Source organism: Cucumis melo, chromosome 8 (genome assembly GCF_025177605.1).
Source record: "Cucumis melo cultivar AY chromosome 8, USDA_Cmelo_AY_1.0, whole genome shotgun sequence".
Classification (NCBI taxonomy): domain Eukaryota; kingdom Viridiplantae; phylum Streptophyta; class Magnoliopsida; order Cucurbitales; family Cucurbitaceae; genus Cucumis; species Cucumis melo.
The window spans coordinates 22,734,643-22,745,160 of record NC_066864.1 but is presented as its reverse complement, the minus strand read 5'-3'; the positions used below and the strand labels follow the sequence as shown (position 1 = coordinate 22,745,160).

At 29.7% G+C, this 10,518-nt stretch overlaps 1 long non-coding RNA gene across 1 annotated transcript; it reads left to right on the top strand.

Moving 5' to 3' along the window:
- Window positions 1-488: 488 nt before the first annotated feature.
- LOC107990566 (uncharacterized) lies at window positions 489-6,637 on the top strand. Its single transcript, XR_001762213.2, has 2 exons — window positions 489-773; window positions 4,210-6,637. It is a non-coding gene; the product is annotated as an uncharacterized LOC107990566 (long non-coding RNA).
- Window positions 6,638-10,518: the final 3,881 nt, after the last annotated feature.

Below are 10,518 nucleotides of genomic sequence, written 5' to 3'. Positions count from 1 at the left end.
TTTTATGTCGTTTAGATTTGGATAACAAAATCAGATTTTTTTTGTATCGTCTTTTTTCTTTTTTTTTCCTGCATGCATCGTCTTTCTTCTTTTCCTCCTCTTTTTTACGTCGTTTAGATTTGGGATAACCAAATCTAAAAGATTGTGTATAAAAAGAATCTTGAAAAAAATCGTTTCAAAAGAATTAAAAAAAAATCATTTAGCCAAATCAAAACGATTGTGTACCTTGAAAAAAATCTTTTAGCCAAATATAAACGATCCTGTACCAAATTTGAAAAAAAAAATATCGTTTAGATTTGGGGTAGTCAAATCTAAACAATTGTGTAACAAAATCTAAAAGATCGTTTCGTGTAACCAAATATTAAACGATAGAATTGAAAAAAATAAACCGTTTAGACTATCTAAATCTAAACCTAATCTAAAAGATCGTGTACAAAAAATATTAGACGTGTTACCAGATATATTATTACAGCTGCCACGTGTATGGACATAAAGAGGCCACACTTTTGCATGTAAAAAGGGTAAAGTTACTTTACCTTTCTCTTTTCCTTTTCCTTTACGTTTTGCTTCTATTTAGGAAGGGTTTTGTAGAAAAAACTTTAAGCTTTCTTCTTCTTCTTACTTCTGTGTGTGTATGATGAAGATTAAGAGAGGAGTTGAAGAATCAACACAACAAGGTTTTAAAGTGGTTCGGTTTTTAACAAAACCTAAATCCACTGTGCTTTTGGGAGCAAGATTTTTATTCATCACACTTTTATCTTAATTGATATAAGGTATTTTAAGAATTTATCTTAGATTCTAGTTTAAAGAAGTAGTTAGATGTTCTAACAAATTTTTAAGCTAAATTTCTTTTACATGTTAACCTATTTATTTAAGATTTTCACATATATTATGCGTGTTGTTGATTGAACATTTTTTGTATTTTCTATGGTGGGTTTGTGAGCTTTTTCTATTTTTAAAATTGTTCTATATAGTATAATTATTTTACCGTTTTTTTATATTTTTGAAAAAACTCCTAAAAAACAACCGATAACATTTTAATTTAGATCTGCTTTTTCTACAAACCACCCCATGTCATAATTACATTCTCTTGAGTTTACGAAATTTTCTTTGTATTGTTGAGACTAGATAATAATAATAATATTAAAGAAAAATAAGAAAACAATGAAAATAAAGTAAAAAAAAAAAAAAAAAGGTTTCCTCCTACCCTTTTTCTTTCTTTCTATGTTTTCCTTGTATGAGGCATAAATCTCATCCTCGATCGAGAGTAAACGAGCTCCAATTAAGTTTTCTTTTATTATGAGATTAAGTTGATTTCCAGAAGAGTAGAAAAAAGAAAAAAAATAAAAACCTACCTTTTTGTGGAGGCTACTGTTTTTTGAATGAAAGGATGAGATGGAGAGATTGTCTAAGAAAAATTGGATCATTCTCTCAACCCTAAATCAACATATTCATAAACCTCAAAATATACACCAAATTAGGAAAAGATAAATAAAAACAAATTAAAGAAGATATTGTGTGATTAAAAAATAAATTAATTTTATTTTTTTCTAATATAAAAGATATGTTCCTTTTCCCTAATTTGAGTAGTTATAACGTATAGCGATTTTAATAATAATAATTAAGTATGTAGTAATATTTTTTTAAAAATTATAAATATAGCAAAATATATCACTAATACACCTTTATTATTGATTAACTTTTTTAGTTTATCAATAATAGACCAATATTTGTTACATGGTCTATTAGTGATAGACTTCCATCATTGACAGATTTTGATAAATCTCGTTATATTTGTAATTTTTTTAAAAAATATTGCTATATACTTAATTATTTTGAATATAATTGTTATATTTACTACTATCCCTTTTACTATTACTTTTTCCTCTTTCAAAAAACTTTTTTTAAAATCCATTTGATTATTACAAGATTTTCTTTTTCTAGAAAAGAAAAATGTTTCTGTTTTATTTATTTAAAAATTTAGCTACTTTATTAAAAAAAATTAGTATATGCATAAAAATAAAAATAATAGCAATAATAACAAAAACTAGGTAGAATAAATTAAGGCATAAATTAAGATAGATGATGTGATTAGATGTTTTGAAATTGAAAATAAGATGTGATGCTTTCAAAACATATAATTTGTACTAATATATAATCCCTCGTGTAATGATCCAACCTTTAGATTTAAGGTGAGGTTATTACTTAAAAAAAATAGCATTTTTAAAACGTAAAAACAAACCAAAAATCATAATTTTATTAAGGAAAATTTTCATGGATATAACAAAACTGTAAACTATTTAAGGTAAATTATTTTTTTAGAATTCCTTATTTGATCTTACTCTTTTATAACGATTTTTCAAATTTGATAGTTCTTCTTCCTGATTTTTTCACGATCGTCGTTTTTGAGTTATTCATTTCGTTTTTTATATATATATATTTCATCTTGATCATTCTTTCTCTTGTTTGTAATTAGCCTCAAACTTTTGTCCTCGCAACTTTAGAATCTAAGCAAGCAAAAGAAATCTAGAGTCTAAAACGTGGGAAATTAGGGCTTGGGGAGAAGAATGGATTGAAAATGTTGATAAATCTAAAAGAAGAAGAAGAATAAGAAGGAAAAGGAAAGAAGAGGCAGAGAGATAAAGAAGAAGAAGAAACTGTAGTACCTGTACAGTTGTGATTTAGGTATCGCTTCTGCCCGGGTGGGATTCATATTTTTCTGCTTTAACTACTAGTAGAGTTGTTGCTTAGCTTGCTAGATGGAGTTAAGCCTGATGTTGAGAAGGATTTGGGGATAAAAATTTTCTCTAGAAGAAAAGGTTTAAGGGTTTGGTATCGCGTCTCTGAAGAAGAGAGGGAAATTTGGGATTCATATTTCTTTTATATATATATATAAATATTTAATAATACTTGACATTTTTAAAACATTAAGAAATAATATTTTACTCGACATTTAAAAAACGTCAAGTAATTCAGAAAATTTCTCCCCTCCGCCTTTTTGCAAAATTTTTTGACATTTTAAAATGTCAAGAATTTAATTCATATCACTTGACGTTTTTAAAATGTTAAGGAAAAGTACATATTACTTGACGTTTAAAAAATGTCAAGAATATCAAATTATAGATATTCTTGACGTTTTAAAAAGTCAAGAAAAAAATACATATTAATTAAATTCTTGACGTTTTTAAAAAGTCAAGAAAAAAATACATATTACTTGACGTTTAAAAAACGTCAAGAAATCTAAAAATTGGTCTACCTCCACATTTTCATAAAAATTCTTGACGGTTTATCTTTCCAATCATCCATTTCTTGACATTTTTTAAAAAAATGTCAAGAAATTAAAACCACATCCGTCAAGAAAGTCCCTTTTTCTAGTAGTGTTCATATTCATTATCTTCCATAACATCATTTCTCTTCTTGTCATCTTGGACAATCAAGATTGTCTATGTTGCTTTGTTAACATTGTCACAGTAATTTTGGTTTTGGTGAGTATTCTAAATATTGTTTTTTGTTTGAACTACTAAGTTGATTATAAAATTTCGTTGAGAATTATATATTTCAGCGCTAAGATAGAATGTTTAGAATATGTAGGTATTAATGTAAGACATCCTGTATTTCGTTATGAAGATCGTTAGTTTGAAGATTTTGATGATCGTTTTCGTTGAACTAAGAATTTATATTTCAGTATGAATGTCTTTTTTGTTTTTTGGTGTTTGTAAGAATTTTAAAGTTCTTTTTCGTTTAGAACTTTTAAGAATTAGTGTAAGAATTGTGTACTTCATTATGAAGATGGATAGTTTGAAGTTTTTCAAGATAATTTTCATTGAACTATTTGATTGTTTAGCTCTATCAACATCATCGTTTTTCTATATAGAGACAATTGTTTTGCTATATGAACATGATTGTTCATCTTTATTTTGTATGATCAACGTCTTTAAACGATCGTGTATCTAAGTCAACACTATCGTTTAGTTTAGTCTATACGATGGTTTAATATATTTTATAAATAGTCTATTGTTGTTAAATGATCATTTAGTATTTATTATCTTTTTTGTACGATTGTTTGTTTGTTTTTTGCATTGTGTTTATTTTTATTGTTTAGTACATTTTATTCTCTTATTCTGTGATAGATATCTATTTAATTCTTCCTTTCACCATTAAACACTTAATTATATTTTCTTTCGTCTATTCCTATTGTTTTTTATGGAGGTCAATGGAATGGCTGCAATGTTACGAGAATTACTCAGTGTCCGAAATTTTGGTAGATATCCGAGTCAACTTTAATTCTTTGTTTCCTTTGACATGTGAACAAATTGAATTGGATGAATAAGTAGAATTATCTGTTTTACTTGATCTTGGTAAAATTAATGTTCAAACTTTGGTGCCAATAAAGAAAGACAATGATGTTGTTTGGTATTTAGCTTTTGCTAAAGATACAACTAGTAGATATCAATTAGTTGCCCATGTAAGTGTAATTGTTTGGGAATGTCTTCTTCATCTAGTAGTGTACTGGTGGATATTGATAATTTATTGAATACAGATTCTTTTTCTTCTGTTTCAAATGATGAAGTTTTAAGAGTCATCTCTTATTATTCTGATTTGAAGGAAAAACGTTTATTTAAAAGTAAAAAAGTGCTTTCAAAGTGTTTTTGCATAGTAGCAGTGAAGAACAACTTTCAATTTAGGACTAAAGTATCAAATTTGAGATCTCTTGAATTTAATGTTTGCAAGAAGGCTGCAAATGGTATGTTCATGCATCTCGTTATAAGAAGAGTGATTTATGGATGCTACAAAAATACACTTCTGACCATGATCGTTCATTAAGTATAGTCCAAAGTTCTCACATGCAAGCTTCTTCAACAATAATTGGCAGTTGTTTGATAGATGATTTTAGATCCATGTCTACCAATCGTTCCATTCCTAAAGAAATGGTGCATAAGGCTAGTACAAATCTTAGAGTTAATATAAGTTACCAAAAAGCTTGAAGGGCGAAAGGACATATGGTTAACATATTACAAGGTGACGCAGTTGAATCGTATACATTAATTTCAAGCTTCTTTGGTAAATTGGTTCAATCTAATCTAGGTATGATCAGTTTTGTATATCAAATTTAAATTTATTTGCAGATAGATGTGGATAGACTAATATCACAGTTATATAGATAGACAAATATTAGCATCTATCACATTCTTTATGTTCTTTTTTGTTTGTGCCGATAAAAATGTGTTTGTAATTATTATAGGTACATGCATTGCTTTAGAAATAGATGATAGTGGTCATTTCAAGTTTTTCTTTATGGTTTTTGGTGCATCAATTAAGGGGTTGAAATATTGTAGACCTATTATTTCTGTTGGTTGTACATTTTTGAAGTGTAAGTTTGGTGGCATCCTATTAATAACCTCATCACAAGATGGTACCAATCAAATTTTCCTCTGGCTTTTGCTATTGTAGATTCTGAAAATGATGTAGGACATGGTTTTTTTGAGAAGATACGAGGAAGTCTTTCAGAGCGGGATAATTTAGTCATTATTATGATAGACATCTTAGCATCCCTAAAGGAGTTTTAAGAGTGTTTCCTGACGTTGAGTATTGTGTGTGCACACAACATCTTTTAAGTATCTTGAAACTCCATTTTAAGGATCCACTACTTGATAAATATTTCTTTAGCTGTGCTTATGCCTACACCATTGATGAATTTGAGTACCATATGAGATGCATGGAGTCCGTTTGTCTATGGGAAGAGTTTGCGTGCTGTAAATAATCAATTAGTTCCCATTTAAGATCCTTTGACATAACCATACGATCATTTAATCGATCATTTACCCTTATCGTGTAATTAATGAATGTGATTTCAGTTTTAAAATTAGGGCATTAAGGCCACGTGACGACCATGTGTAGAGTTTAGGGCTTGGAAAGAAAAACTCTTCATTTTCGGATCCTTCATATTCTTTATAAACTCGAGCTCTCAAACCAATAGGTTTAGGGTTTCCAATGTTTTCCTATCGAACATTTCCCTTTCTTAAACTGTGCTTCATGATGCTGTTATCTCGACAAAGAACAACAGGATCGGAAAGAAGAAGAAAAAAACGTGCAAGATGCAAAAGGAAAGGAATGGATGGTAGATTTGACAAAGTAAACTATGATGGTGATTCCAAAAATGTCTATAAAAAACCATGGTAGGCTCTTACCTACTTCATCTTGAAACCACCAGCTATAAATTTTCTATCTATCTGGAAGTTTGTAACACATCGGAAAAGGTATACAATCATTTTAACCAAGGCCACCGTTCTGGGTTAACATGATTGTACAGTATTTTTGGTGGTCGGTATAGAACTAGAGGAAGTTTTGATTGTTAAAGATGATGAAGGAGATTGAGAGCAAGAATAAAGAATATGAGTTGTTCCAAAATAAATACGAGTTTCTGAGGCTTGACAATCTTACTCATGATTCAACGATTGACGAAGACAAGATTGAGGTCAATCGAGGAGTTGAAGGAGATGGAGAGTAAAATTCAATGACTCAAAAAATTGTACACATTTGAATATTTCTCTGTATTACACTTGTTAAAAAGAATCATTTATGACTACATATTATAAAACAATTGTTTAAAATAAAGAATATACACATTCATTTAGAACTTGGATTTTATTATCATATTGTTTAGTTTTATATTCATTTATAGATTATCACATGATCGTTTATGACTAACAAACCAATCGTTCAAAGGTTATTGAATGATCGTTTAAATTTAATGATAATATTGTTTAGACGTACTCAAATATCTTTTTAACATGAACCTGCAATCCTTTTCGATAACGACATACTCGTTTACATATAATCATTTAATTATAGTAGTTTAATATATGTTAAACGATAAGTGTAAACGATGGTTTGTGGGCGAAAAAGGTCAATAACCATGTTGTTTATAAGATGTTTTGAAGATCGTTTCCATTTTATTACGAATGTCTTTTTGTTTGGATTAAACGATCTGTTACGTTCTGCAAAAAAATACTTTAACCTAGACTAGATGATCGTGTATATTGAACTAAACAATACAGTATATAGACTAAACAATGTTTAGCGCTTACATATTAATTTTAGCGTTTAGGGTTTAGTGTTTTATAAACGATCGTGTACATAACAAAAATATATTATGATCATTATTTTTAGGATGGCTGTACTTGCGACAAATACTTTCCTGCCACTATCTCATGCCAAGTGCACAAGATTAATACAATTATTAAGGATAAACTGACCAAGGAACAACTATAGATATTCCATAAAACAATTTTTGGTCAATTACTAAATGTCAACATGGTCTTCAACGACCAGTTGATCCATCATTTCTTGTTGAAGCAAATACCTAAAGAAGCCAACGCAAATGAAATATGTTCTTCTGTTTTGGAGAAAAATGTCTGTTTTACCCAAAACGAATTCAACATCATAACCAGTTTGTAGCCAACCAATGTAACATTGGATAAAAATTATGACAATAAGCGCCTACAAAGCCTTCTATTTGGATCACAAAACAAGAAGATAATAACGTGCTTGGAAGTTGAGAAAATTTTCAAAAATTTTAACTTTACGAATGATGATGATGCTGTGAAGGTTGCCTTAGCCCTCTTTACTAAAACGGTGATGGTCGGGAAAGATAAAAAAATGTAGTTTGATATGGATGTTTTGGGAAGGGTGGATGATGAAAATTTTTTTAAGAACTTTGATTGGTCAACTTTCTTCTACACTCGTTTGCTCAGCAATTTGAAAACAATTTTACAAGGGAAAAAAGAAGTATAGGAGTTAAAGAAGGAAAGAAGTTTGACAGCAGTGGCATACTACAACATTAAAGGATACGTACTTGCTTTTCAGGTGATTTTTATTTCTTTATATACTTTAGTTAAATACAAACTAAACATCAAATATTAACATATTCGTTTGACTATTTTAGGTGTGGGCTTATGAAACACTTTCAACTACAAACAAAATTTCACCACCATTTTTCATCCCTCTCTTAATTTTCTTCACCTAATCGGGTCCTACAACCTGATTCTAAGTTCGAAGAATAGCGAATCAACTCTAGTGGTGGTCCTGGATTCAAGTTCGTAAGGTGATTACAAGGATCGGGAAATCCTTAAAGGTAAGTTTTTCATTAACATTTTAATTAGGGTAGTTTGCAAATTTTAATCACTAAATACAGTTTAGTTGCAATTAGGGTAAAATTTGATCTTAATTCTGCTGCGCATGTACCATTTTCCATCATGTGGTATCAGAGCATGCTAATTTTACTCATTTGCATATGGTGGGTATTTCAATTTATTTGATAAATTGTATGAATGAACTAAAATTAGTATTTTATGGTTTCGGGTCGGCATCTGGGTGCGACACATGTTGTTCCGTCTAACCCGGTCTAACCTGCCTTTTGACCTGCACACTATTAGTGGTTCCCTGGTGGATTGAGTCGGTTCAACCCAAAGGTTGGGTCTTGAGCCAATCCAAAAGGGTTTTTTTTCTGTCGATTTAGCTTCTTTTGGTGGTTACCACCAGTCTGTCAGGTTATGTTAATGAGTGGTCCAATGAGATCACTATAACCTGATATAATAGGTGTTCCTTCGGGTCCACCGACATATGATAGTGTTCCTTCAGGATCACTAGATTATGTATGTTCCATCGGGAAAACGATAGTTTTAGGCACTTCTTCACGGGATCATAATGGGAAGTTAACAACCCTATGCAATACGAAATAATTTAAATAGAACCTAAACTCAATTTAGTTGAAAAACTAAAAATAGGGGTCTTTTCAAAAATATAAAAAAGCAACAAAATATTTACACTCTATAGAACAATTCCAGAAATGGAAAAAGCCTAGAGGCCCACCGTGTAAAATACCAAAAATGCTCCATCAACCACGCCGTAAATAACGCACGCGTAATATATTTGCGATCGTTTAGATTTGGTTATTGTTTCATATGTGATCGTTTAGATATGGCTACAATTTATACGCGATCGTTTAGATATAGCTACAATTTATGCGATCGTTTAGATATGGTTCAATATATACGCGATCGTTTAGATATGGCTACAACGTGATCGTTTAGATATGGCTATAATTTATATGTGATCGTTTAGATATGGCTACAATTTATATACGATCGTTTAGATATAGCTATAATTTATCTTTTCAATTCCATCGTTTAATTTTGTTACACGATCATTTAGATTTGGGGACCCAAATCTAAATGATTTTTTTAAAAAAATTTGGTACACAATTTTTTTAATTCTTTTGGTACACGATCGTTTAGATTTATTTATACGATCATTTAGATGTATTTACACGATTGTTTTCTTTTTTTACACGATCGTTTACATTTGGGTACTCCAATCCAAATGATTTTTTTCAAAATTTTTTATATACAATCTTTTAATTTTTTTTACACGATCGTTTACTTTTTTAAACGATCGTTTACATTTGGCTACTCCAATTTAAATGATTTTTTTCAAGATTTTTTGTACACAATCTTATAATTTTTTTTACACAATTGTTTACATTTGGCTACTCCAATCTAAATGATTTTTTTTCAAGGTTTTTTATACACGATCTTTTAGATTTTTCTCTTTTGTTGTGCACCGTATTATACACAGTCGTTTAGATTTGGTTACCCAAATATAAACGCTTAAAAAAAAAGAAGAAAGACGATGGAAAGAAATCGCAATGAAAAAAAGAAGAGGAAAAGTGGAAAGACGATGGAAAGAAATTGAAGCGAAAAAAAAAAGAAGAGGAAAAGAAGAAAAACGATGGAAAGATTAAACGATATAAATAAAGAATTGAAAAATAAGAAAGATGATGGAAAGAAATCACAGAAAAGAAAAAGAGAAAAGAAGAAAGACGAAATCGCAGGGGAAGACGAAATAACAGGAGGAAGACGAATCACAAGGAAGAAAAGAAAGATGGAAGGGCAAATCTCGAGTATTTAAAAAATGGCTAATTTTATGGGTTTTGTTACATGGGCCATAAATAGTTTACAGTTTTGTTACACTTATGTAAGTTTCCCTTAAAAATACCATTATATTAGGAAAATAATTATAGAAACTAAGGCTAAGCATTTGAAGGATTACAAGACACGCACAATGAAACTAAGGATCAATTTTATTCTAATTACATTTAAACAATTTTAGAGATTAACATGCAAAAATAACTTAAATGAATAAATTAGGGTTTATCAAATACGTACCTTTGAAGTCCTCCCAATCCTCGTAATCTCCTCACAAACTTAAAGTCGAGATCACCACTAGAGTTGACCCGCTATTATCCGAACTTAGAACAGGGTGGTGGGACCAAATATGTAAAGGAATCTTTAGGTTAATTTTGTAAAAAAAAAATACAACAAATTGCCAAAAGTTTTTGCTTTAATTTGAAAAGAAACTTATTTATAACCTAATTACATGCAAAATTGAATGTAATTAGTTGGCCAAATCTCAACCCTTAACATTCCACTAACCATTAGTGGAATTAAGTAGGCTAAG